The 26,844-nt window shown below is 35.1% G+C and overlaps 1 long non-coding RNA gene across 2 annotated transcripts; it reads left to right on the top strand.

The window, feature by feature from the left end:
* The first annotated feature begins 1,932 nt into the window (after positions 1 to 1,932).
* Positions 1,933 to 4,465, top strand: LOC126669994 (uncharacterized). 2 transcript variants are annotated; one of them, XR_007638607.2, is made up of 3 exons: positions 1,933 to 2,069; positions 2,574 to 2,713; positions 4,132 to 4,465. It is a non-coding gene; the product is annotated as an uncharacterized LOC126669994 (long non-coding RNA). The 2 variants fall into 2 exon arrangements; XR_008790183.1 differs by having other exon boundaries at positions 2,574 to 3,412.
* Positions 4,466 to 26,844: the final 22,379 nt, after the last annotated feature.

Raw genomic sequence — 26,844 nt, 5'->3', positions numbered from 1 at the left:
AGAGTAATTCGGTGTTGCTCAGCTCTCGGGACTCTGGTTATGGATTAAGAATGGTCGGTGGTAATTCGGTGTAGCTCAGCTCTCGGGACCAGGCCTATTGGATTATGGTTATATTTAGTATTGTGGATTAGGGTTCCAACTATTATACGTAATGTTTATATTAAATGTTTTAAACGGTTTTAAAGATTTTCCACTTGATAAATGTAAATAGTGGTATGAACTCATCTCAGTATATCTGACCCTGTTGTTTTCCCAATTTTTTCCAGGGTTATGATTTGAGCGAGTCAGCTACTCTCCGATTCTTTATTTCTTCGGAAGTTTTACTTTATTTAATAAAGTTATTAAAACTGATTTTATTCTTAGACCGCAGTAGTGATTAGAAGTCTTATATGTCTAATACTTGTTATAAACTTATTCAATGGATTATAGTTGTATTGGCATTCTTTAATTGACTTGAGTTAATATGTACTTTTGCCATGTTTAAGACTCAGAGTTGGCTGAGCACTTATTAATAGATGTTGTGTATTATGAACTACTAGAACTAGGCTGAAGTCTCGGTTTCCCCCGAGCATTGGTTTTCTTGCAGGTTTATGTATTTGTTGGTTATCCGCAAGGCTAGCTACGGGTTTCGGTACAACCATACCCATACCCTAGCGCCGGTCGCGATTCATGAAAATGGGTCGTGACAGAAATAAATCCTTACGTTACACCTTTTTAGTGATTTAAGCTAAACGTTTAAAATGTAACGAAACAAATCATAAAATTTTGCCTTTTTAGCAATTTAAGCCAAACATTTAAAACGTTACTAATCATCCCATTTTTAACGATTTAAGCCAAACATTTAAAACGTTTTGAAACAAAGCCAAACATTTCACTTTTTTTAGCAATTTAAGCCAAACGATTACAAAAGTTACGAAACAAATCCAAACGTTTCACCTTTTTAGCGATTTAAGCCAAACAATTAAAACGTTACTTAACCCATCCAAACGTTTCCCCTTTTTAGCGATTTAAGCCAAATGTTTAAAACGCTACGAAACCAATCCAAACGTTTAAAACATTAAAAAAATCCAAATGTTTCACCTTTTTTGGGATTTAAGCCAAACATTTACAAACGTTACGAAATTGTAATACACCGTAAGTTATTAAGATATTTTTAAGATACTAGGATGTGTCACTTGTCCGACATTAAGAAAGTTAGGATATGAAGGACGGGAATGATAATTAATATGACTAGTGTTATCGGAGTAACTATATCAATTGGACCACAAAATAATAAATTTAAGCGAAAATTATTATTCGTAGCAATTATTAGCGGGACTAAGGGAAAGTTAAAGTAATTAAAATAAAATAAAGTATAAGTCCCGAACTGAATAATTTCACACCACGGTCCGTAAAATATTTTTAAGAAATTATGGAAAAAGTTTCATATTTTTGGGATATCGTTTAGATAAGCATGACGGTTAATTGAGAAGTTGAGTTAAAGTGCAAATTAGCCTCTTTAAAGACTAAAGTGGACTTTTGAGCAATAACTTCCGAGGGAAATTGTGTTTTACTCTATTTTCTTAAGAAAATAATATCGATACAATGGTTATCGATAATCATTAAAATGAAATATTGGATGAAAAGGTGCAAGTTACCTCAAAATGGAAATTTGAGCAGCCAAATATTGCCAAACTAAATTATTTGAAAGTGAAATTATAAGATATGAGATTAGTAGTATTTATTTGGAAATAAATAATATGGAGTTAGTCGGACCTAAAAGATTTAGTGTTCGACGGATTAAATTGGACGAAAGAAAATTTATTGATTTAAAAGTAATGAGGTGGCAACTTCAAGGATTAAAATGGACTTTAATCCAAAACATACCAAAGAAGATGTTGACTCCATCATATTCCCATATTTATCTCATATCCATTATTCATTCAAAGAAAAAGAAAGAAAAAGATGGAGAAGAGAGGAAGAGATGGGGTTTGGAGCGTTTTTGGCAAAATCGAGCTACGGAGCTCATTTCTCGACCAAATTGAACGATTTTGGTGGCTATGGATTCAGGACGCAATCCTCTATTCATGGTAAGCATCAATTCTAGTTTTTATTGGGTAAATATTGGACGAAATTGAAGAGTATAGGGCTGTTTATTTTCGGCAAAATTGATGAATTGGTGATTGATGTGTGTTTGATTATTATGATGATTATAAGCTTTGAATTGCATGTTTTGATGATGGAATTATGAGTAGTTATGGTTGAAATATTTAAGATAGGTCATGGCCAAAATTTATTGAATTTAAGTGATAGATGTGGATGAGAAATTGAAGGTAAGTTTCGGCAATCATGAATGAATTTGGTGTGTTAATTATGTTGATGATTCTTGATAAATTTAAGCCATGAATTATGAGCTTTGATGGTTGAATTATTGATAAGCTAGGGCTGATATGTAAGAATTATTGAGTCTGAAAATTATGGAATTTTGAATGATTAAAATTGGACGAGAACTAAGTGATTTCGGCAATATGTCGGGTTTGCGTGTTTGAATGTTTGTTTGGCGATGATGAAACGTTGAGCGTATTTCTTCCTAGGTTCGGCAAGGCAATCGAACACACATGTCCTGCCCCTAGTAGGCAAAGGAATGTAGACCTTAGGAGCTTCGTGGGCAGTCCTCACATGACGAGAATGGAAGCATTCGTCGTTGGTTAAGCTCGACGAGCAACGGGTCGAGGTAAGGATATAGTTCGACGTTTTCAAAATAAGTATTGATTGAAGTTTTGTATGGTTAATATTCAAGGAATTTGGCCCTTGGCTAGTACAATGGTTTATGATATAAATACTAAGGTATTAGGTTCCGATAAGTTATAATTTACGAGATAAGTTACGCAAACTAGTAGGACGTTTTGCAGAAAACTATTCTGCAAAACAGCTCCGTTGCAAAGTCCGTATCTCGAGCTATATAACTCCAAATTAAGTTCCGGTTGTTGGTACGAAAACAAAAGGATGTTATCTAAATATGTCTATGTATATATTTATGAAAATTAGGAACCTAAGATGTTCATTTGGGACTGAACATTTTATTGTGCAGTCTGCCCTGTACTTGTAATAAGCTTTAAGGAAATAACTTCCGAGCTAATTTCTGACACCTTCGGATGCTAATCTCAGTCCGAGACCTGAACAAATGTTTTAGGAGACATCCTAAAATTTAATAATGTTAAGTTTGTTTAGAGGTCGGACTGTTGTAAATGAGCGGTTTCGATAACCGAAGTTGGCTAAAAATTATATTTTTGATATATAGCTATAGTTAGAATGTTAATAATTTAGGTTACTATCGAATTTCTGAAGACTCGCCGATGCGACTACTAACGGAAAACGAAACGTGATGAAAGATATTTCTTTGTTAGTTCTAGAAGATTTTGGATAGCAAGTGGTAAGTTTACAGTCTACTTTTACGTGTTGTTAATAAAAGCTATTTGTTTTGTTATTATTATTATAAATGCATCGTATAAAGTATTATTATTCATAATGATTATTATTTCTCATTGAATTTTTAATCTTTATGAAATAAAACTAGTATAGTGTCCGAGAAAACGAGCTACCTATTGGGCGTCAATAGGCTGTGTGATCACCAATGTCGGGGTCGGTCATTGAATTAGAATAGATAGATGCTTGTATTTAAAAATGTTTGATATGATCTCGTTAAATGATGACTGTGTTTGGGAGTAAGGAGGATTATGTTTTTGGTAGATACGAGGTTAACTCGGTTGAACTATCTCGGGACCCGTATCTAGTGAGTAACTCGGTTGAACTATCTCGGGACTCACACCTTGGGATTAAGCAGTGGCATGAGTAACTCGTTTGAACTATCTCGGGACTATGCCACATGGTAGGGTAACTTGTTCGAACTATCTCGGGACCGTACCACTTGGATTAAATTGATTTAATATAATATTAATGGATACAATATGAGTAGGATACGTATAGGAAATAGTATGAGTTTAAGATTAAGGTTTCAATCAGATCTACTGCTTGATATATACTATGTTCATATATATATATGTTTTGTTTTAAATGTGATGTTATTTTAGATAACACCATTAGTAAACGTAAACTCACTCAGTATTTCCCAAAATACTGACCCCCTCACAGTGTTTCATTTCAGGGTCATAGTAAAGGATGTGACGGACTTCTATCCTTGTTCCAGAAGTTCGGAGTTTGTACATAATCATAAGTGCTGCAGTAGTCGAGTCCTAGTAAGCGTGTAATGGTTTGTCAAACGGTTTTGAATATATAAACTATACTCTGATATGTATGATAGATTTTGAAACTGCGCTATTAAACCGTTTGTTAAAGGTGGAACGGGCTGTGCTGGATGTGAGACATCGCACTATAAGACCCAGGTTCCTATGTAATATCTTCAGGTTTTGAACTAGACATTTGTATACGTAAAGAATGGAAAGGCTTTCATGAAAATGTTTTTGTATATGATTATGGTTTTGTATTATCAATTTATTCACAAAAAATTTATACTCGTTTCAGGCTTGCTACGGGTTTCGGAGCTACCACTCCCATTCCATAGCGCCGGACGCGGCTCGAGATTTCGGGCCGTGACAAAAACAAATCCAAACGTTTAGCCATTTTAGTGATTTAAGCCAAACGTTTAAATCGTTACGAAACCAATCCAGACATTAAAATCGTTATGAAACAAATCCTAATGTTTCACCATTTTAGCGATTTAAGTCGAACGTCTAAAATGTTACGAAACAAATGCTAATGTTTCACCTTTTTGGCGATTTAAAACAAACATTTACAAACGTTACGAAACAAATCCAAATGTTTAACCTTTTTAGTGAATCAATCCAAACGTTTAAAACGTTACAAAACAAATCTAAACATTTCACCTTTTTAGCGAGTTAAGCCAAACCTTTCCAAACGTTAAGAAACAAATCCAAACATTTCACCTTTTTGCGATTTACGCCAAACCTTGAAAACGTTACAAAACCAATCCAAACGTTTAATACGTTACGAAACAAATCCTAAAGTTTCACCTTTTTAGCCATTTAAACCAAACGTTAACAAACGTTACGAAAAAAATCAAAACGTTTCACCTTTTTAGCGATTTAAGCCAAACGTTTAAAACATTAAGAAACCAATCCAAACATTTAAAATGTTACGAAACAAATCCAAACGTTTCACCTTTTTTAGAGATTTAAGCTAAACGTTTACATACGCTACGAAAAAAATCCAAACGTTTCACCTTTTTAGCGATTTAAGCTAAACTTTTAAAACGTTATGAAACCAATCCAAACATTTAAAACATTACGAAAAAAATCCAAATGTTTCTCCTTTTTAGCGATTTAAGCCAAACGTTTACAAACGTTATGAAAGAAATCCAAACGTTTCACCTTTTTAGCGACTTAAGCTAAACGTTTAAAACGTTATGAAACCAATCCAAACGTTTAAAATGTGACGAAACAAATCCAAACGGTTCACGTTTTTATCAATTTAATCTAAACATTTACAAACAGCAGGAAACAAATACAAACATTTCACCATTAGCGATTTAAGCCAAACGTTTACAAACGTTACGAAACAAATTTAAACGTTTAACCTTTTTAGCGATTTAACCCAAACGTTTAAAACGTTACGAAACCAATCCAAACATTTAAAACGCTACGAAACAAATCCAAACCTTTCACCTTTACACCGATTTAAGCCAAACGTTTAAAACGTTACATAACAAATCCTAAAGCTTCGCCTTTTTAGCGATTTAAGTCAAACGTTTAAAACATTATGAAACAAATCATAGACCTTTTTAGCGATTTAAGCCAAACGTTTAAAACGTTACGAAACCAATCCTAACGTTTCACCTCTTTAGCTATTGAAGCCAAACGTTAAAATGTTACGAAACAAATCTTAACGTTTCATCTTTTAAGAGATTTAAGCCAAATGTTTCAAACGTTACGAAACCAATTCAAACGTTTAAAACGTTACTTAGAAAATCCAAACATTTCACCTTGTTAGCGATTAAAGCCAAACGTTTACAAACATTACGAAACAATTCGAAGCATTTCACCATTTTAGCGATTTAATCTAAATATTTAAAACATTGCTAAACCAATCCAAACGTTGAAAACGTTACGAAACAAATCCAAATGTTTCACCTTTTTAGCGATTTAAGCCAAATGTTTAACACGTTACGAAACCAATCATAATGTTTAAAAACATTATGATACAAATTCAAACGTTTCCCCTTTTTAGCAATTTAAGCCAAACGTTTACAAACATTACGAAACAAATCCAAACGTTTCACTTTTTTAGTGAACAAATCCAAACTTTTAAAACGTTACAAAACCAATCCTAACGTTTAAAACGTCACAAAACAAATCCAAACATTTACCCTTTTTAGCGATTTAAACCAAACGTTTACAAACACTGCGAAACAAATCCAAATGTTTCACCTTTTTAGCAATTTAAGCCAAACGTTTAAAACGTTATAAAACCAATCCAAACGTTTATAACGTTACGAAACAAATTCTAAAGTTTCACCTTTTTAGCCATTTAATCCAAATGTTAAAAAACGTTACGAAACAAATCCAAACATTTCACCTTTTTAGCGATTTAAACAAAACGTTTATAACATTATAAAACCAATCCAAACATTTAAAACGTTACGAAACAAATCCAAACGTTTCACCTTTTTAGCGATTTAAGCCAAACGTATAAAACGTTACGAAACCAATCCAAACGTTTAAAACGTTATGAAACAAATCCTAACGTTTAACCTTTTAGTGATTTAAGCCAAACGTTTAAAACGTAACGAAACAAATCGTAATATTTCGCCTTATTAGCAATTTATGCCAAATATTTAAAATTTTACGAAACAAATCCTAACGTTTCCCTTTTTTAGCGATTTAAGCCAAACATTTGACAGGTTTCAAAACAAATCCAAACGTTTCCCCTTTTTATCAATTTAAGCGAAACAATTACAAAAGTTGCGAAACAAATCCAAGCGTTTCACCTTTTTAGAAATTTAAGCCAAACGTTTAAAACGTTACGAAATCAATCCAAACGTTACGAAATCAATCCAAACGTTTAAAACGTTACGAAACAATCCAAATATTTCACCTTTTTATCGATTTAAGCCAAACATTTACAAACGTCATAAAAAAAATCCAAACATTTCACCATTAGCGATATATGTCAAATGTTTATAAACGTTACGAAACAAATCCAAACATTTCACCTATTTAACGATTTAACCCAAAAAATTAAAATGTTACGTAACCAATCCAAACGTTTCAAATGTTACGAAACAAATCAAAACGTTTCACCTTTATAGCGATTTAAGCTAAACGTTTAAAACGTTACATAAAAAATCCTAACGTTTCACTTTTTTTGCGATTTAAGCCAAACGTTTAAAACGTAACGAAACAAATCCTAACGTTTCTCCATTTTAGCGATTTAAGCCAAATGTTTAAAACATTTCGAAACAAATCCAAACGTTTCCCCCTTTTTAATGATTTAAGCCAAACGTTAAATTTTTTTTGAAACAAATCCAAACGTTTCACCTTTTTAGCTAATTAGGCCAAACGTTTAAAATGTTACAAAACAAATCCAAACATTTCACCTTTTTAGCGATTTAAGCCAAACGTATACAAACATTGAAACAAATCCACACGTTTCACCTTTTTAGCGATTTAAGCCAAACGTTTAAAACGTTACGAAACCAATCCAAACGTTTAAAATGTTACGAAACAAATACTAACGTTTCACCTTTTTAGCGATTTATGCCAAACGTTTAAAACGTTACAAAACCAATCCAAACGTTTATAACGTTACAAACAAATTCTAACGTTAAACCTTTTTAGCCATTTAAGCCAAACGTTTAAAATGTTACGAAACTAATCCAAACGTTTAAAACGTTACGAAACAAATACTAACATTTCACCTTTTTAGCGATTCAAGCCAAACGTATAAAACGTTACGAAACCAATCCAAACGTTTAAAACGTTATGATACAAATTCTAACGTTTAACCTTTTAGTAATTTAAGCCAAACGTTTAAAACGTAACTAAACAAATCGTAATATTTCGCCTTCTTAGCAATTTATGCCAAATATTTAAAATTTTACAAAACAAATCCTAACGTTTCCCCTTTTTAGCGATTTAAGCCAAACGTTTAACAGGTTTCAAAACAAATCCAAACGTTTCACCTTTTTAGCAATTTAAGCGAAACAATTACAAAAGTTGCGAAACAAATCCAAGCGTTTCACCTTTTTAGCAATTTAAGCCAAACGTTTAAAACGTTACGAAATAAATCCAAACGTTACAAAATCAATCCAAACGTTTAAAACGTTACGAAACAAATCTAAATATTTCACCTTTTTATCGATTTAAGCCAAACATTTACAAACGTCATAAAACAAATCCAAACATTTCACCATTAGCAATATATGCCAAACGTTTATAAACGTTACGAAACAAATCCAAACATTTCACATATTTAACGATTTAACCCAAACATTTAAAACGTTACGAAATCAATCCAAACGTTTCAAATGTTACGAAACAAATCAAAACGTTTCATCTTTATAGCGATTTAAGCTAAACGTTTAAAACGTTACATAAAAAATCCTAACGTTTCATTTTTTTGCGATTTAAGCCAAACGTTTAAAACGTAACGAAACAAATCCAAACGTTTCTCCATTTTAGCGATTTAAGCCAAGTGTTTAAAACATTTCGAAACAAATCCAAACGTTTCCCCTTTTTAATGATTTAAGCGAAACGTTAAATTTTTTTCGAAACAAATCCAAACATTTCACCTTTTTAGCTAATTAGGCGAAACGTTTAAAATGTTACAAAACATATCCAAACATTTCACCTTTTTAGCGATTTAAGCCAAACGTATACAAACATTGAAACAAATCCAAACGTTTCACCTTTTTTGCGATTTAAGCCAAACGTTTAAAACGTTATGAAACCAATGCAAACGTTTAAAATGTTATGAAACAAATACTAACGTTTCACCGTTTTAGCGATTTAAGCCAAACGTTTAAAACGTTACAAAACCAATCCAAACGTTTATAACTTTACAAAACAAATTCTAACGTTACACCTTTTTAGCCATTTAAGCCAACGTATAAAACGTTACGAAACCAATCCAAACGTTTAAAACATTACGAAACAAATACTAACATTTCACCTTTTTAGCGATTTAAGCCAAATGTTTAAGACGTTACAAAACCAATCCAAACGTTTATAACGTTACAAAACAAATTCTAACATTACACCTTTTTAGCCATTTAATCGAAACGTTAACAAACGTTACGAAACAAATCCAAACAATTCACCTTTTTAGCTATTTAAGCCAAACGTTTAAAAAAATTACGAAACCAATCCAAACTTTTAAAACATTACGAAACAAATCCAAATGTTTCACCTTTTTTAGCGATTTGAGCCAAACGTTTACAAACGTTACGAAACAAATCCAAACGTTTCACCTTTTTGGCGATTTAAGCCAAACGTATAAAACGTTACGAAATCGATCCAAACGTTTAAAACGTTATGAAACAAATCCTAACATTTCACCTTTTTAGTGATTTAAGGCAAACGTCTAAAACGTAACAAAAAAAATCGTAATATTTTGCCTTTTTAGTAATTTAAGCCAAACATTTAAAATGTTACGAAACAAATCATAACGTTTCCCCTTTTTAGCGATTTAAGCCAAACGTTTAACACGTTTCGAAACAAATCCAAACGTTTCATCTTTTTTGAAATTTAAGCGAAACGATTACAAAAGTTACGAAACAAATCTAAACGTTTCACCCTTTTAGCGATTTAAGCCAAACATTTAAAACGTTACTTAACCAATCCAAACGTTTCACCTTTTTAGCGATTTAAGCCAAAAGTTTATAATGCTACGAAACCAATCCAAACGTTTAAAACATTAAGAAAACAATTAAAACGTTTCACCTTTTTAGGGATTTAAGCAAACGTTTACAAATGTTACAAAACAATCAAAACTTTTCACCTTTTTAGTGATTTAAGCCAAACGTTTAAATCGTTACGAATCCTATCCACACGTTAAAAACGTTACGGAATAAATTCTAATGTTTCACCGTTTTAGCGATTTAAGCCAAACGTTTAAAACGTTACGAAACAAATGCAAACGTTTTACTTTTTTAGCGATTTAAGCTAAACGTTTAAAAAGTGACAAAACAAATCCAAATGTTTGACGATTTTGGCAACTTAAGCCAGACGTTAAAAATATTACAAAACCAAACAAAACGTTTAAAACGTTAAGAAAAAATCCAAACGTTTCTCCTTTTTAGCGAATTAAGCGAAACGTTTACATACGTTACGAAACAAATCCAAACGTCTCACCTTTTAGCGATTTAAGCCAAACGTTTAAAATGTTACGAAACCAATCCAAACGTTTAAAACGTTACGAAACAAATCCAAACATTTCACCTCCTTATCGATTTAAGCCAAACATTTGCAAACGTCACTGCAATACCCCGTAAATTTTCAGCGTTTTTCCGACAAATTTTCTAATCGTTTTGAAGTAAAAATTGAAGTTAATGGTCTGATTTGGGTCGGGATTGAGTTTATTTTGTGGTTCAACCATTTAATATTTAAATAAAAAAAAAAGGAAAATCATTTAATTCTCGTACGAGACACAAGGTCTCGTACGAGACCTCTTTTTTCAAGGCCAGGTCTCGTTCGAGACCAGGAAATTTCGAACGATACCCAGCCTTAAATGGCTGAGTCTCGTTCGAGAAATGTCATCAGCGTTTGGGCTTGGTGACTGCGACTCTTGTCACTCGTTATTAACCTAGATCCGTGCGGTATTTAAAAACATTTTCTTGACAAAAAATCTACACCACACTTCCCTTAAACCCTAGCCGTCATCCTCTTTCTCGTTCTCTGAGAAACGAAGCAGTTATCATCCTCCAAAGGTTGCTGTTCCGGTAAGTTTTCTTGTTCCTCAAATTTCAGTTTTGGTTTATGAGCGGCGTTCCGTATTTTTGATCGTTCTCATTCGTTTCTTGATCGAAATCAGAATCGTTTGTTTCCAGACATTCTAGACTCGTGTACCTTTGAATCCCTATCTCGTTTCAATCGCCGTACGATTTCCGTTTTTGGATTTGCTTTAACTGTTCTTGATACTGTTGAGTTGCTGCCGATTGTCCTTTCACTTTGTGGTTTGATTTAGTTGATTCATGTTGTTTAGTCTCTATATTTTGGGTAGGCAAATCGTTGAATCTCAGTTTGTGCTTCGTCTCGGTTTCGCTTACTTCGTTTCCGTGTGATGTTAATTAATGGGTATTGATAAATCTCAAACATGAGTGTTGTTCTTATGATTTTGAGTTATTGTTTAGGTTATGTTTAATGATATAGATTGATTAAGTTTGAGAGTGAATTCTTATTTAAGGATAACACAGTAGCTAAAAAATGGAGTTTTACTTGGTGAATTGTTGTGTTAGGCGGGTTGTTGAGTTTTAAAATAGAGAAGATGGTTAATTTCTCATTTTGATCACCAAAATGTTTTGCTCAAATCAATTAAATCCTTAGAGTTAAACTTCACTAAAATACTTGGATTTTATTTGATTCATAAATTAAATATCGAAAACGATAGTTGATTATAAATTTAATTAATATAATTACTCGGGTAATTATATTTAATTAAGAATATAAATTTGGCATGAAATTGGCTAAATTACAATTTAGCCCCTGAACTTATTTTATAACTTAATTAAGTGGATTTTTGGTTGGTAACTTTATATTTTGTTTTAATTATAAACAAAAATGTTTAATTTGATTTTGAAAATCAAATTGGCTAAAGTACAATTTAGTCCCTAATTGGCTAAAGTACAGTTTAGTCCCTAAATTTTTATGAACCTAAAATGGTTAGATTTTTGGGTTGTAACTTGGGTTACTTGAAATTTAAGTTATTGAGTTCCGTTTTTTTTAAAATGGATTATTATTTTGTTAAATTATTTTATAAATATAAACTCGGGTTTATATTTTATAAACGTTTTGAGTTGGGTTAGACTTGGGTCACCCGACAAATAAGGTTAGCTTGGTAGTTATTAGTAACTTGACTAACCCACTATTTGGAAATTAATCATTATTTAAAGATTATTAAATAATATTTCTAAATCGAATTTTAAGCGAGAACTCAATAGACTTGTAATAATTGTGCATTGTTACCTTTTTGAGTATTTTGTGTTGTTCTGGATTGTTTTATTCCAACGTGTTAATTGTACTAGTCCTATGTGGTGTCTAGTACTCTCTAGAGATAGGGTCTGTTTTTAATAATTATTTTATTTGTCTTGACCCGTCTATTGTTCGTGCTTCAGAGGCGAACCAGGATTAGTTGCTTGCCAGTTATCACGTGGATTAGCAAGTAGTGAGTTTGTACTTACTATTTACCGCTTTATTAAATAAATTGTTATTTTAATATTAAATATATATACTGTACGTATATTTCGAACTGTTTTTATATTATGGCTCTTAGTTGGAACATGCTACCTAATGGGCATCATTAGGACCGCGTGCGCACCGGTAATGATCTGGGTAAGGTAAATATGGAAATGTGATAACTCGGTATGAGCATAGCTCTCGGGACCAAATAGAGTAACTCGGTGTAGCACAGCTCTCGGGACTCTGGATATGGTAAAGTGTGGTCAGTGGTAACTTGGTGTAGCTCAGCTCTCGGGACCAGACCTATTGGATTATGTTATTTATTTAGAATTGTGGATTAGGGTTCCAACTATTATTCCTAATATTGTTATTAAATGTTTTAAACGGTTTTAAAGGTTTTCCACTTAATAATTGTAGATAGTGGTATAAACTCATCTCAGTATATCTGACCCCGTTGTTTTTCCAATTTTTCCCGGGGTTATGATCTGAGAGAGTCTGGTGATCTCCGCATTTACTTTTCCTCGGAGGTTCCATTTATTTTTGATAAACTGTAAAACTTTTTTATTCTTAGACCGCAGTAGTAATTAGACGTCTTTATTATTATAGTTTTTGTCGGATTGGTTCGACTAGTTATATTGCTTTGGCATGTTACATTATTTACATTGGTTTATGTTAAATCTATTTTAGACTCGAAATTAGATAAGCAGGTTATATTAACTGTTGAATATTATAATTGTTAGATTTAGGCTGAAGTCTCGGTTGCGCCCGAGCATTGGTTTTCTGCAGGTTTACGTATTTATATGTTAAATGAAAGGCTAGCTACGGGTTTTGGTACTACATTACCCATACCCTAGCGCCGGTCGCGATTCATGAAAATGGATCGTGACAAACTTGGTATCAGAGCTTTGGTTTCAAACCAAGGCCATTTGGTTGCTATGTGTTTACTCTGTTAAGTATGGTTGTGTCTTAGGAACTACTGCGGATATAGGTTTCTGTCATGTCTTTAAAAATGTCATCTTTTGATTTTTAAAAATATTCTGCCTACACCAATAGGATTGCGTCGAGTCAGTCGTTATATGTTGATTTGATGCTGTTAAATGTTAATTTTATTTAACTTGGGTGAATACCTTGTTGCTGTTGATTTCTCGGGAAATCCTAATTGTTACTTGTTTTGTTTCATACTTGGGTATGAATTACGTGTTATTTAAATTGTTGTTCTTCAACCTTTAGGATATGGACAACGTTGTTCGTACTCGTGCTCGTGTTGCGGCAGAGCAAGAAGCTGAGGCTGATGATACGATTTCCATAGAAGTCGATCAGAACGTACCACCAGTTCCGGCCAATGCAGGACGTGGTAGAGGTAGAGGTGCTGGCAGAGGTAGAGGTAGAGGCAGAGGAGCTGGTGCTGGTAGAGGTGGAGCTAGAGGATGTGGTGCAGCAGGTGTTTAGGCACCGAATGTGCAGCAGGCACTGGAGGTGCAACAGGCACCGAATATGCAGGCGTTCGACTTCACTACTTTCTTGGCTGGGATTGTCGAGATGCAGAACAACCAGGCTCTTTTGCAGAATCAGTGTACTGTACTAGGTCAGTTAGCGCAGCAACAGCAACCTCAGGCTGGTGCTGTAGCTGGTATGGGTAGACTTGCTGGTGTCGATCATATTTTGACAGACAGAGAGGCGGTGATGACCTACACGAAGTTGACTCCGACTTCATTTGATGGGACAGGGGATGCTCTTGACTTTTTGGAGGAGTTTGAGTACAACAGTCAGAGGATTCAAGCTACTGATCGTCAATCAGTGATGCTTGTGGAGATGTCGCTAAAGGGTCCAGCTAAGGACTGGTTTCGCGATAACATCAGGCCAGAGATGGCTACATTGTCTTGGGCTGATTTTGTGACCAGGTTCAGAGGTTACTATCTACCCTTCTCCGTTACTGAGAATTTCAGAGAAAAGCTGCTAAATTTGAAGAAAGGGGATAGATCAGTGACAGACTACACTACAGAGTTTATACGTTTGTGGCGGTTTGCTACAGATATACAGGGTGATCGAGGGCGAGGGAACGACCGCTATGTTAGGGATTTAGGCTCGGAATTTCTTCATTTGCTGATAGGAACATACATGGAGTTTGCTCGGGTAGTGGATAATGCTCGACGGATGGAGAATTCATTGATTCAGTTTGGGACGATCTCTGACCCTTTCCAGAATCAGAAGGGAAAGAGTGATCTTCCTAGTGGGGGGCAACAGGCCCCAACGCAGCATCGTAGTGGAAACTACTACAGTGGCTCTTCTCAGGCCAATAGGGGGAGTCGCCGTACGCACAACAAGGGGAGGCATAATACTAGGAGTGCTCCGTACAGTTTTAGTAGCAGTGGGAGTAACCGTGGTTCAGGACGCGGGTACAGTGGTGGATCGAACATCCCGTTCTGCCAGAATTGCAGACGCAGACACTATGGTCAGTGTCAGTTAGCTCCTGGAGGTTGTTTCTCTTGTGGCCAGCCGGGTCATTTTTCCAGGGAGTGTCCGACATCTGGGCAGCAAATGTCTAACTCCAGTGTGGCGCAGTCGTCTTACTAGCAGCAGAGACCTGCGTTTACATAGGCTGTAGGGTACTCTCAACCTGCAGCATCTTTTGTTGGCCAACGGGGTCGTGGTTCTGGTGGCAGAGGTTTTGGTGGCCGTGGTAACGGTGGTAGAGGTTCCAACAATTATGGTACTGGGCAGAGTTTGCAGCAGCAGCCGCAGGGTCAGGCCAGAGTGTTCGCACTTACTCCTTTGGATGCGCGTGCATCAAACGCTGTGGTGCAATGTACCATTCCGATTTCTTTTACTGGTGCTTTGGTTTTATTTGATGCGGGTGCAACCCATTCATTTGTGTCTACGTGCTTTGCTGGGAAATTGGGTATTGCACCATCTATTTTGAGTGAACCTCTAGCTGTGTCTACACCTATGTTTGAAGGTGTAGTAGTGGACGTCGTTTATCCTTCTTGTCCAGTGGTTATTCAGAGTAGAGAATTATGTGTTGATTTGATTGTGCTTGACGTTCTTTCTTTTGATGTCATCTTGGGGATGGATTGGCTGTCGCGCCATTTTGCTTCTATTGACTGTCGAGGGAAGTCAGTCGAGTTTAGGATTCCAGGTGATCTACCTTTTTCCTTTTAGCGAGAAAAGGCGGAGACACCTAAGAATCTGATTTTCGCCATCAAGGCGAAGCGGATGTTAGGCAAGGGTTGCCAAGGTTTTCTTGCTGTGGTTCGTGATTTGGAGGCGGATAGTGGTGATATGCATAGTTGTCCGATAGTGAATGAGTTCACTGATGTGTTTCCAGAGGAATTTCCTGGATTACCACCTAACCGTGGTTGAGTTTTGCATTGATGTGGTTTCTGGTACACCTCCAATTTTGATACCGCCGTATCGGATGGCTCCTGCAGGGCTGAAGGAGTTGAAGGACCAGTTACAAGAGTTGTTGGATAGCGGGTTCATCAGACCGAGTACTTCTCCGTGGGGTGCTCCAGTTCTGTTTGTGAAGAAAAAAGACGGTTCCTTTCGACTGTGTATCGATTATAGACAATTGAACAAGGCTACTGTCAAAAACAGATATCCTCTTCCTCGCATCGATGATTTATTTGACCAGTTGCAAGGTGCAAAGTGTTTTTCCAAGATTGATTTGAGGTCTGGGTATCATCAACTTCGGATCCGTGATGTAGATGTGCCTAAAACTGCTTTTCGGACGCGGTATGGACATTTTGAGTTTCTGGTTATGTCCTTTGGTCTGACGAATGCACCAGCAGCGTTTATGGATATGATGAACAGAGTGTTCAAGCCGTTTTTAGATCAATTCGTTATCGTTTTCATTGATGACATTTTGATCTATTCTCGGAGTGAGGAGGAGCATACTTACCATTTGAGGACTATACTACATACATTGCGTGAGCATCAGTTGTATGCTAAGTTCTCAAAATGTGAGTTTTGGTTGGATCAGGTTACCTTTCTAGGACACGTGGTGTCGAAAGATGGGATCAAGGTTGATCCGAAGAAGATTGAGGAGGTTATGGATTGGCAGAGGCCGAGGTCAGATACCGAGATTAGGAGTTTTCTGGGTTTAGCTGGTTACTATCGTCGGTTCGTGCAAGATTTCTCCAGAATATCTGCACCGTTGACTAAACTGACACAGAAGGGTGTTAAGTTTGAGTGGACTGACAAGTGCGAGGCGAGCTTTGAGAAGCTCAAGGAGATTTTGACTACAGCTCCAGTTTTGGCATTGCCTTCTGGTATTGACGGTTTCACAGTGTATTGTGATGCGTCTCGGATTGGTTTGGGTTGCGTTCTGATGCAACATGGACAGGTGATTGCCTATGTTTCTAGACAGTTGAAGAAGCATGAGGTGAATTACCCTACTCATGATTTAGAGTTGGCAGCTGTGGTTTTTGCGCTGAAAATTTGGAGACATTACTTGTATGGTGCTACTTGTGAGATTTTCACCGATCACAAGAGTTTGAAGTATATCTTTGATCAGACAGAATTGAACTTGAGACAGAGGAGGTGGCTAGAATTGCTGAAAGACTACGACTGTACTATTCAGTACCATCCTGGTAAGGCTAATGTGGTAGCCGATGCGTGCGTTGAGTCGCAAGTCTTCGGGCAGTTTGGCTCATGTTTCTGAGATTGGGCGTAGACCCATGGTTAGAGAGTGCCACAGTTTGATAGCTTCAGGCTATGGTTTTCAGGTTTCTTAGGCTAGTTGTTTGTTTGCACAGTTGCAAGTGCAACCTGTTTTGATTGATTGGATCAACGCTTTACAAGCTGAGGATCCACAGTTAAAACGGATTATTGAGGAGGTTCAGCCGGACGATAACTCTGAGTTTACTTTTGTGGATGGTGTTCTGAGACATGGTTCGAGATTGTGTGTTCCGGATTCAGATGGTTTGAGGGACCAGATTCTGAAAGAAGCGCACAAATCTTCTTATAGTGTTCATCCGGGTTCTACTAAGATGTACCATGATCTTAAGGGTACCTACTGGTGGAGCAGAATGAAGAAGGATGTCGCTGATTATGTTTCTAGGTGTCTGACTTGCCAGCGGGTGAAGCTGGAGCATCAGAGACCTTTTGGCTATTTGCAGCCACTACCTATTCCAGAGTGGAAGTGGGAGCGGATTGCCATGGATTTTTTGGTTGGTTTACCACGTACTCGACAGGGGTACGATTCCATCTGGGTTATAGTTGACCGTATGACCAAGTCAGCTCATTTTCTTCCGATCAAGGTTTCGTATACTGCTTCGAGGTTGGCTCAGTTGTACATCGACAAGGTTGTCAGTTTGCATGGTGTACCGGTTTCTATTGTTTCAGACAGAGGTTCTGTGTTTACTTCGAGGTTCTGGAAAGCGTTACAGGAATCCTTGGGTTCTCGGTTGGATTTCAGTACAACTTTTCATCCTCAGACTGACGGTCAGTCTGAGAGGACTATTCAGACGTTGGAGGATATGCTCAGGATGTGTGTTCTCGATTTTCAGGGTAGCTGGGATACTCAGTTGCCGTTGATTGAGTTTTCTTACAACAACAGTTACCACGCAAGTATCGAGATGGCGCCATATGAGGCTTTGTATGGGCGTAAGTGTACATCTCCTATCTGTTGGGAGGAGGTTGGAGAGCGTAAACTCTCGGGAGCAGAGATTATTCAGATTACCTCAGAGAAGGTACCGTTGATCAAACGGAGGTTAGAGACTGCTTTTAGTCGGCATAAGAGTTATGCTGATCCGAAGAGAAAATACATTGAGTTTCATGTTGGTGATTTCATGTTTCTTCGGGTTTCGTCTATGAAAGGCGTGGTTCGTTTTGGTGTCAAGGGAAAGTTGGCACCGAGGTATATTGGTCCTTAAGAGATTTCAGAGAGGATTGGAGCTGTGACTTATCGTCTGGTACAGCCGCCAGACATGTCGTTAGTACATCCTGTGTTTCATGTGTCCATGTTGAGGAAGTGTATTTCTGATCCTTCGCACGTGATTGTGCCTCAGAGTGTTGAGATTGACCAGGAGTTGTCCTATGAGGAACAGGTAGTTGAGGTTGTTGATACGCAAGTGCGTAAAATGCGGAACAAGGAGATTCCGATGGTCAAACTTCTCTGGCGCAATCATTCTGTAGAGGAGTGCACTTGGGAGACCGAGTCGGATATGCGGAATCGCTATCCTTTTCTTTTTCCGTGAGGTACGATATTCCGATTTTATGTGATTTTTATGAGTTTTATTGGGTTACGTATTTTACTGCTGTTAATTGCTTATCGTGTTAAATTCGAGGACGAATATTTAATTAGTTGGGGAGAATTTAATACCCCGTAAATTTTCAGCGTTTTTCCGACAAATTTTCTGATCGTTTTGAAGTAAAAATCGAAGTTAATGGTCTGATTCATGTTGGTTCGGGATTGAGTTGATTTTGTGGTTCAACCATTTAATATTTAAATAAATAAAAAAAAAGGAAAATCACTTAATTCTCGTACGAGACATAGGGTCTCGTACGAGACCTCTTTTTTCAAGGCCTGGTCTCGTTCGAGACTAGAAAATTTTGAACGAGACCCAGCCTTAAATGGCTGAGTCTCGTTCGAGAAATGTCATCAGCGTTTGGGCTTGGTGACTGCGACTCTTGTCACTTGTTTTAAACCTAGATCCGTGCGGTATTTAAAAATGTTTTCTTGACAAAAAATCTACACCACACTTCCTTAAACCCTAGCCGTCATCCTCTTGCTCGTTCTCTGAGAAACGAAGCAGTTATCATCCTCCAAAGGTTGTTGTTCCGGTAAGTTTTCTTGTTCCTCAAATTTCAGTTTTGGTTTATGAGCGGCGTTCTGTATTTTTGATCGTTCTCATTCGTTTCTTGATCGAAATCAGAATCGTTTGTTTCTAGACGTTCTAGACTCGTGTACCTTCGATTCCCTATCTCGTTTTCGTTGAACGGTACGCTATCGATCTCGTTTCAATCGCGGTACGGTTTCCGTTTATGGATTTTCTTTAACTGTTCTTGATATTGTTGAGTTGCTGCCGATTGTCCTTTCACTTTGTGGTTTGATTTAGTTGATTCATGTTGTTTAGTCTCTAAATTTTGGATAGGCAAATCGTTGAATCTCAGTTTGTGCTTCGTCTCGGTTTCGTTTAGTTCGTTTCCGTGTGATGTTAATTAATGGGTATTGATAAATCTCAAACATGAGTGTTGTTCTTATGATTTTGAGTTATTGTTTAGGTTATGTTTAATGATATAGATTGATTAAGTTTGAGAGTGAATTCTTGTTTAAGGATAACACAGTAGCTAAAAAATGGAGTTTTACTTGGTGAATTGTTGTGTTAGGCGGGTTGTTGAGTTTTAAAATAGAGAAGATGGTTAATTTCTCATTTTGATCACCAAAATGTTTTGCTCAAATCAATTAAATCCTTAGAGTTAAACTTCACTAAAATACTTGGATTTTATTTGATTCATAAATTAAATATCAAAAACAATAGTTGATTATAAATTTAATTAATATATTTACTCGGGTAATTATATTTAATTAAGAATATTAATTTGGCATGAAATTGGCTAAATTACAATTTAGCCCCAGAACTTATTTTATAACTTAATTAAGTGGATTTTTGGTTGGTAACTTTATATTTTGTTTTAATTATAAACAAAAGTGTTTAATTTGATTTTGAAAATCAAATTGGCTAAAGTACAGTTTAGTCCCTAAACTTTTATGAACCTAAAATGGTTAGATTTTTGGATTATAACTTGGGTTACTTGAAATTGAAATTATTGAGTTCCGTTTATTTTAAAATGGATTATTATTTTGTTAAATTATTTTATAAATATAAACTCGGGTTTATATTTCATAAACGTTTTGAGTTGGGTTACACTTGGGTCACTCGACAAGTGAGGTTAGCTTGGTAGTTATTAGTAACTCGGCTAACCCACTATTTGGAAATTAATCATTATTTAAAGATTATTAAATAATATTTCAAAATCGGATTTTAAGCGAGAACTCAATAGACTTGTAATAATTGTGCATTGCTACCTTTTGAGTATTTTGTGTTGTTCTGGATTGTTTTATTCCAACGTGTTAATTGTGCTAGTCCTATGTGGTGTCTAGTACTCTCTAGAGATAGGGTCTGTTTTTAATAATTATTTTATTTGTCTTGACCCGTCTACTGTTCGTGCTTCAGAGGCGAACATGGATTAGTTGCTTGCCGGTTATCACGTGGATTAGCAAGCAGTGAGTTTGTGCTTACTATTTACCGCTTTATTAAGTAAATTGTAATTTTAATATTAAATATATATACTGTACGTATATTTCGAACTGTTTTTATATTATGGCTCTTAGTTGGAACATGCTACCTAATGGGCATCATTAGGACTGCGTGCGCACCGGTAATGATCTGGGTAAGGTAAATATTGAAATGTGGTAACTCGGTGTGAGCATAGCTCTCGAGACCAAATAGAGTAACTCGGTGTAGCACAGCTCTCGGGACTCTGGATATGGTAAAGTATGGTCAGTGGTAACTCGGTGTAGCTCAGCTCTCGGGACCAGGCCTATTGGATTATGTTATTTATTTAGAATTGTGGATTAGGGTTCCAACTATTATTCGTAATATTGTTATTAAATATTTTATACGGTTTTAAAGGTTTTCCACTTAATAAATGTAGATAGTGGTATAAACTCATCTCAGTATATCTGACCCCGTTGTTTTCCCAATTTTTCCCAGGGTTATGATCTGAGAGAGTCTGGTGATCTCCGCATTTACTTTTCCTCGGAGGTTCCATTTATTTTTGATAAACTGTAAAGCTGTTTTATTCTTAGACCGTAGTAGTAATTAGACGTCTTTATTATTATTATAGTTTTTGTCGGATTGGTTCGACTAGTTATATTGCTTTGGCATGTTACATTATTTACATTGGTTTATGTTAAATCTATTTTAGACTCAGAATTTGATAAGCAGGTTATATTAACTGTTGAATATTATAACATTTAGATTTTGGCTGAAGTCTCGGTTGCCCCCGAGCATTGGTTTTCTGCAGGTTTACGTGTTTATATATTAAATGAAAGGCTAGCTACGGGTTTTGGTACTACATTACCCATACCCTAGCGCCAGTCGCGATTCATGAAAACGGGTCGTGACAGTCACAAAACAAATCCAAACGTTTCACCATTAGCAATTTAAGTCAAACGTATATAAACGTTACGAAACAAATCAAAATGTTGCACCTTTTTAGCGATTTAATCCAAATGTTTAAAATGTTACGAAACGAATCCAAACGTTTCAAACGTTACGAAACAAATCCAAACGTTTCACCTCTATAGCGATTTAAAATAAACGTTTAAAACATTTCATAACAAATCCTAACGTTTCGCCTTTTTAGCGATTTAAGCCAAACGTTTAAAATGTTACGAAATAAATCCTAACGTTTCTCTATTTTAGTGATTTAAGCCAAAAGTTTCAATCATTTCGAAACAAATCCAAACGTTTTCCCTTTTTAATGATTTAAGCCAAACGTTAAAAACGTTCGAAACAAATCCAAACGTTTCACCTTTTTAGCGATTTAAGCCAAACGTTTACAAACATAACGAACAAATCCAAACGTTTCACTTTTTTAGCGATTTAAGCCAAACGTTTACAAACATAACGAACAAATCCAAACGTTTCGCCTTTTTTGATATTTAAGCCATACGTTAAAAACGTTTCGAAACAAATCCTAACGTTTTGCCTTTTTAATTATTTAAGCCAAAGGTTTAAAACGTTACGAAACCAATCTAAACGTTTAAATTGTTCGAAACAAATCATAACGTTTCACCTTTTTTGTGATTTGAGCCAAACTTTTAAAACAATAATAAACAAATCCTAACGTTTCAGCTTTTTAGCGATTTAAGCCAAACGTTTTGAAATGTTATGAATCAAATCTAAACGTTTAAAACAATACGAAAAAAAGCCAAACGTTTTACAGACGTTACGAAAAAAATCCAAATGTTTCACCTTTTTAGCGATTTAGGCCGTACGTTTAAAACGTTGCGAAATTAATCCAAACGTTACAAAACAAATTCTAACGTTTCACCTTTTTATCCATTTAAGTCAAACGTTTAAAACGTTTCGAAACAAATCCTAACGTTTCACCTTTTTAGCGATTTAAGAAAATGTTTAAAATGTTATGAAACAAATCCTATACCTTTTTAACGATTTAAGCCAAACATTTAAAACGTTTGTAACAAATCCTAGACCTTTTTAGCGATTTAAGCCAAACGTTTAAAATGTTACGAAACAAATCCTAACGTTTCACCTTTTTCGCTATTTAAGAAAACGTTTAAAATGTTACGAAACAAATCCTAGACCTTTTTAGCGATTTAAGCCAAACGTTTAAAAGGTTCGAAACAAATCCTATACCTTTTTAGCGATTTAAGTCAAACGTTTAAAATATTACGAAACAAATCCTAACGTTTAAAACGTTACGAAACAAATCCAAACGATTAAAATGTTATGAAAAAAATCCAAACGTGTAAAATGATACGAAAGAAATCCTAACGTTTCACCTTTTTAGCAATTTAAGCCAAACGTTTAAAACGTTATGAAACAAATCCTAATGTTTCACCTTTTTATCGATTTAAGCCAAAGGTTTAAAACGTTACAAAACAAATCCTAATATTTCACCTTTTAGGATTTAAGCCAAACGTTTACAAATGTTACGAAACGAATCCAAACGTTTCACCTTTTTAGCGATTTACGCAGAACGTTTAATACGTTACGAAACCAATCCAAACGTTTAAAAAGTTACGAAACAAATCCAAGCGTTTCACCTTTTTAGCGATTTAAACCAAACGTTTAAAACGTTACGAAACAAATCCAAACGTTTCACCTCATTAATGACTTAAGCCAAACATTTACAAACGTTACGAAACAAATCCAAATATTTACCTTTTAGTGATTTAAACCAAATGTTTATAAACGTTACGAAACAAATCCAAACCTTTTACCTTTTTAGCGTTTTAAGCCAAACGTTGAAAACATTACGAAAGTCCAAACGTTTAAATCTTTATAAAACAAATCAAAACGTTTCTCCTTTTTAGCCATTTAAGCCAAATATTTACAAACTTTACAAAACAAATCCAAACGTTTCATCTTTTTAAAGATTTATGCCAAACGTTTAAAAAGTTACGAAACCAATCTAAACGTTTAAAACGTAACGAAACAAATCCAAACGTTTCCCCTTTTTAGCGATTTAAGCCAAACGTTTACAAATAAAACGAAACAAATCCAAACGTTTCTCCTTTTTAGTGATTTAAGCCAAATGTTTAAAACGTTACGAAAAAATCCTAACGTTTCGCTTTTTTTAGCAATTTAAGCCAAGCGTTTAAAACATTACAAAAGAAATCCTAACTATTCCCATGTTTAGCGATTTAAGCCAAATTTTTAAAACGTTTCGAAATAAATCCAAATGTGTCCCCTTTTTAGTGATTTAAGCCAAAGTTTAAAACTCTACGAAACTAATCCAAACGTTTAAAACGTTACGAAACAAATCCTAACGTTTCACCCTTTTACCGGTTTAAGCCAAACGTTTACAAACTTTACGAAATAAATCAAAATATTTCACCTTTTCAGCGTTTTAAGCCAAATATTTAAAACCTTACAAAACCAATCCAAACGTTTAAAACGTTACGAAACAAATCCTAACCTTTCCCCATTTAAGTGATTTAAGCCAAACATATAAAACATAACGAAACAAATCCTACCGTTTTGCGTTTTTAGCGATTTAAGCCAAACATTTAAAATGTTACGAAACAAATCCTAAAGTTTCCCCTTGTTAGAAATTTAAGCCAAACGTTTAAAACATTATGGAACAAATCCAAAAGTTTCACCTTTTTAGCGATTTAAGCCAAACGATTACAAACGTTACGAAAAAAATCCAAACGTTTCACCTTTTTAGCGATATAAGCTAAATATTTAATACTTTATTTAACCAATTCAAACATTTAAAACGTTATGAAACAAATCCAAACGTTTCACATTTTTAGCGAATTAAGCCAAAAGTTTAAAACGTTACGAAAAAAATCAAAATGTTTCACCTTTTTAGCGATTTAAGTTAAACGTTTACAAACGTTAAAAAACAAATCCAAACGTCTAAAATGTTACGAAACCAATCCAAATGTTGAAAACGTTACGGAAAAAATCTTAATGTTTCACCTTTTGAGCGATTTAAGCTAAACGTTCAAAACGTTACGAAACAAATCCTAACGTTTCACCTTTTTAGCGATTTAAGCCAAACGTTTAAAACGTCACGAAAAAAATCCTAAACCTTTTTGGCGATTGAAGCCAAACGTTTAAAACATTACGAAACAAATCCAAACGTTTCACCTTTTTAGCGATTTAAGCCAAACGTTTACAAACGTTACGAAACAAATCCAAAGGTTTCACCTTTTTAGTGATTTAAGCCAAACGTTTAAAACGTTATGAAACCAATCCAAACGTTTAAAACATTACGAAACAAATCCAAACGTTTAAAACGTTACGAAAGAAATTCTAACGTTTCGCATTTTTAGCGATTTAAGCCAAACGTTGAAAACGTTACGAAACTAATCCTAATGTTTCCCCTTTTTATCTATTTAAGCCAAACGTTTAAAACGTTGCAAAACAAATTTTAGTGTTTCACCTTTTTAAGGATTTAAGCCAAACGTTTACAAACATTACGAAACAAATCGAAACGTTTCGCCTTTTTAGCGATTTAAGCCAAACGTTTAAAACGTTACCAAATAAATCCAAACGTTTAAAATGTTACGAAACAAATCTAAACGTTTTCCCTTTTTAGCGATTTAAGCCAAACGTCTACAAACGATACGAAACAAATCCAAATGTTTAAACATTTTAGTGATTTAAGCCAAACGTTTACAAACGTTACGAAACAAATCCAAACGTTTCACGTTTTTAGCAATTTAAGCCAAACGCTTAAAACGTTACGAAACTAATTCAAGCATTTAAAATGTTGCAAAACAAATACAAACGTTTCTCCTTTTTAGCAATTTCAGCCAAACGTTTACAAACATTGCGAAACAAATCCAAATGTTTCACCTTTTTAGCGATTTAAGCCAAATGTTTAAAACGTTACGAAACAAATAAAAACGATTAAAACGTTACGAATCAAATCCAAACGTTTCACCATTGTAGCAATTTAAGCCAAACATTTACAAATATTACAAAATAAATCCAAACGTTTCCCCTTTTTAGTGATTTAAGCCAAACGTTTACAAATGTTATGAAATAAATAAAACGTTTAAACCGTTACGAAATAAATCCACATATTTCACCTATTTAGTGATTTAAGCCAAACGTTAAAAACATTACGAAACCAATCCAAACGTTTCACCTTGTTAGCGATTTAAGCAAAACATTTAAAACGTTACTTAACCCCAAGCGTCTCGAACGAGACCCATTATATTTTTGCTGAGGAACGATCGTGCCTCACCCTTCAAGCCTTGTATATAAACATCAGTTCACGCTTTTCTTCTTCTAAACCTAAATTTCCATATCATTACTTCCGAACCCTAGCCGTCAATTACTCAAAAATGCTCTAGTAATCACAACCTACACTCCTCTCGATCACTCTCAACACCGGTAAGTAATTCTCATCGCTTTTCTCTGATAAATGTTCGATATCGTCTCGTGCCGTTATTAACTCGTAACTTCATTGTTTTAGCATCGTTTAAGTTGAGTTATCGCTGTTACATCAGACAACCTCATTCTTATTGATCCGTACGTAATTCTTATCAAATTGGTACGTTGAATCTCTTGTTTTTAATGCCGTTCAGTTACTTACTTTAGGGTTCGTATGGCTGCCGTTTTCTGAAATCTCATGAGCATGAAATTTTGTTAATGTTAGGCCTTGTTTAGCTTGTCAATTCGAACCTCATCCCATCTGTGAATCATCAAGACTATTGTTCTCCAAACGGTACGTACCAAACTCTCGTTTCGTCGCCGTTTTGATTTCATAGTGTTCATGTTATATAGCTGCCATTTCTTGTGTTCTGGTTACTGCTATTGGTTCCTGTGTGGTAGATGATTGTTCTATTGGTTTTTCTTTGCAGATGCGACACAGTTTCGTTGCTTAAATTGTTAATCTCGGCTTCCATTGTTATGCTTCTGTTCTTTGTTCTTGGTTTATGAATAGTAGGTTTATAATGTATTAGTTGCTGCAATTGTTAGATCATAGTTGGAGGGAGTGGCTATTTTGAATTAAAAGAGATGGCTAAATGGCATTGTGATCACTAAAATTGTTTTGTTTAAATCAAGTGAATCCCTCAAGTTGTTTCTAATTATTCGCACTTGAACTGAGGCTAATTAAATTTGATTTATAAATTGGTAATTTGAAAAAGATAATTAATAATATAATTACTCGGGTAATTATATTTATTTTGATCGATATGCCAATTCGGCTAATTTAT

This window comes from Mercurialis annua, linkage group LG2 (assembly GCF_937616625.2).
Source record: "Mercurialis annua linkage group LG2, ddMerAnnu1.2, whole genome shotgun sequence".
In the NCBI taxonomy this organism is placed as follows: domain Eukaryota; kingdom Viridiplantae; phylum Streptophyta; class Magnoliopsida; order Malpighiales; family Euphorbiaceae; genus Mercurialis; species Mercurialis annua.
The sequence above is the reverse complement of the archived record's forward strand: the minus strand, read 5'-3'. Positions and strand labels throughout refer to the sequence as shown.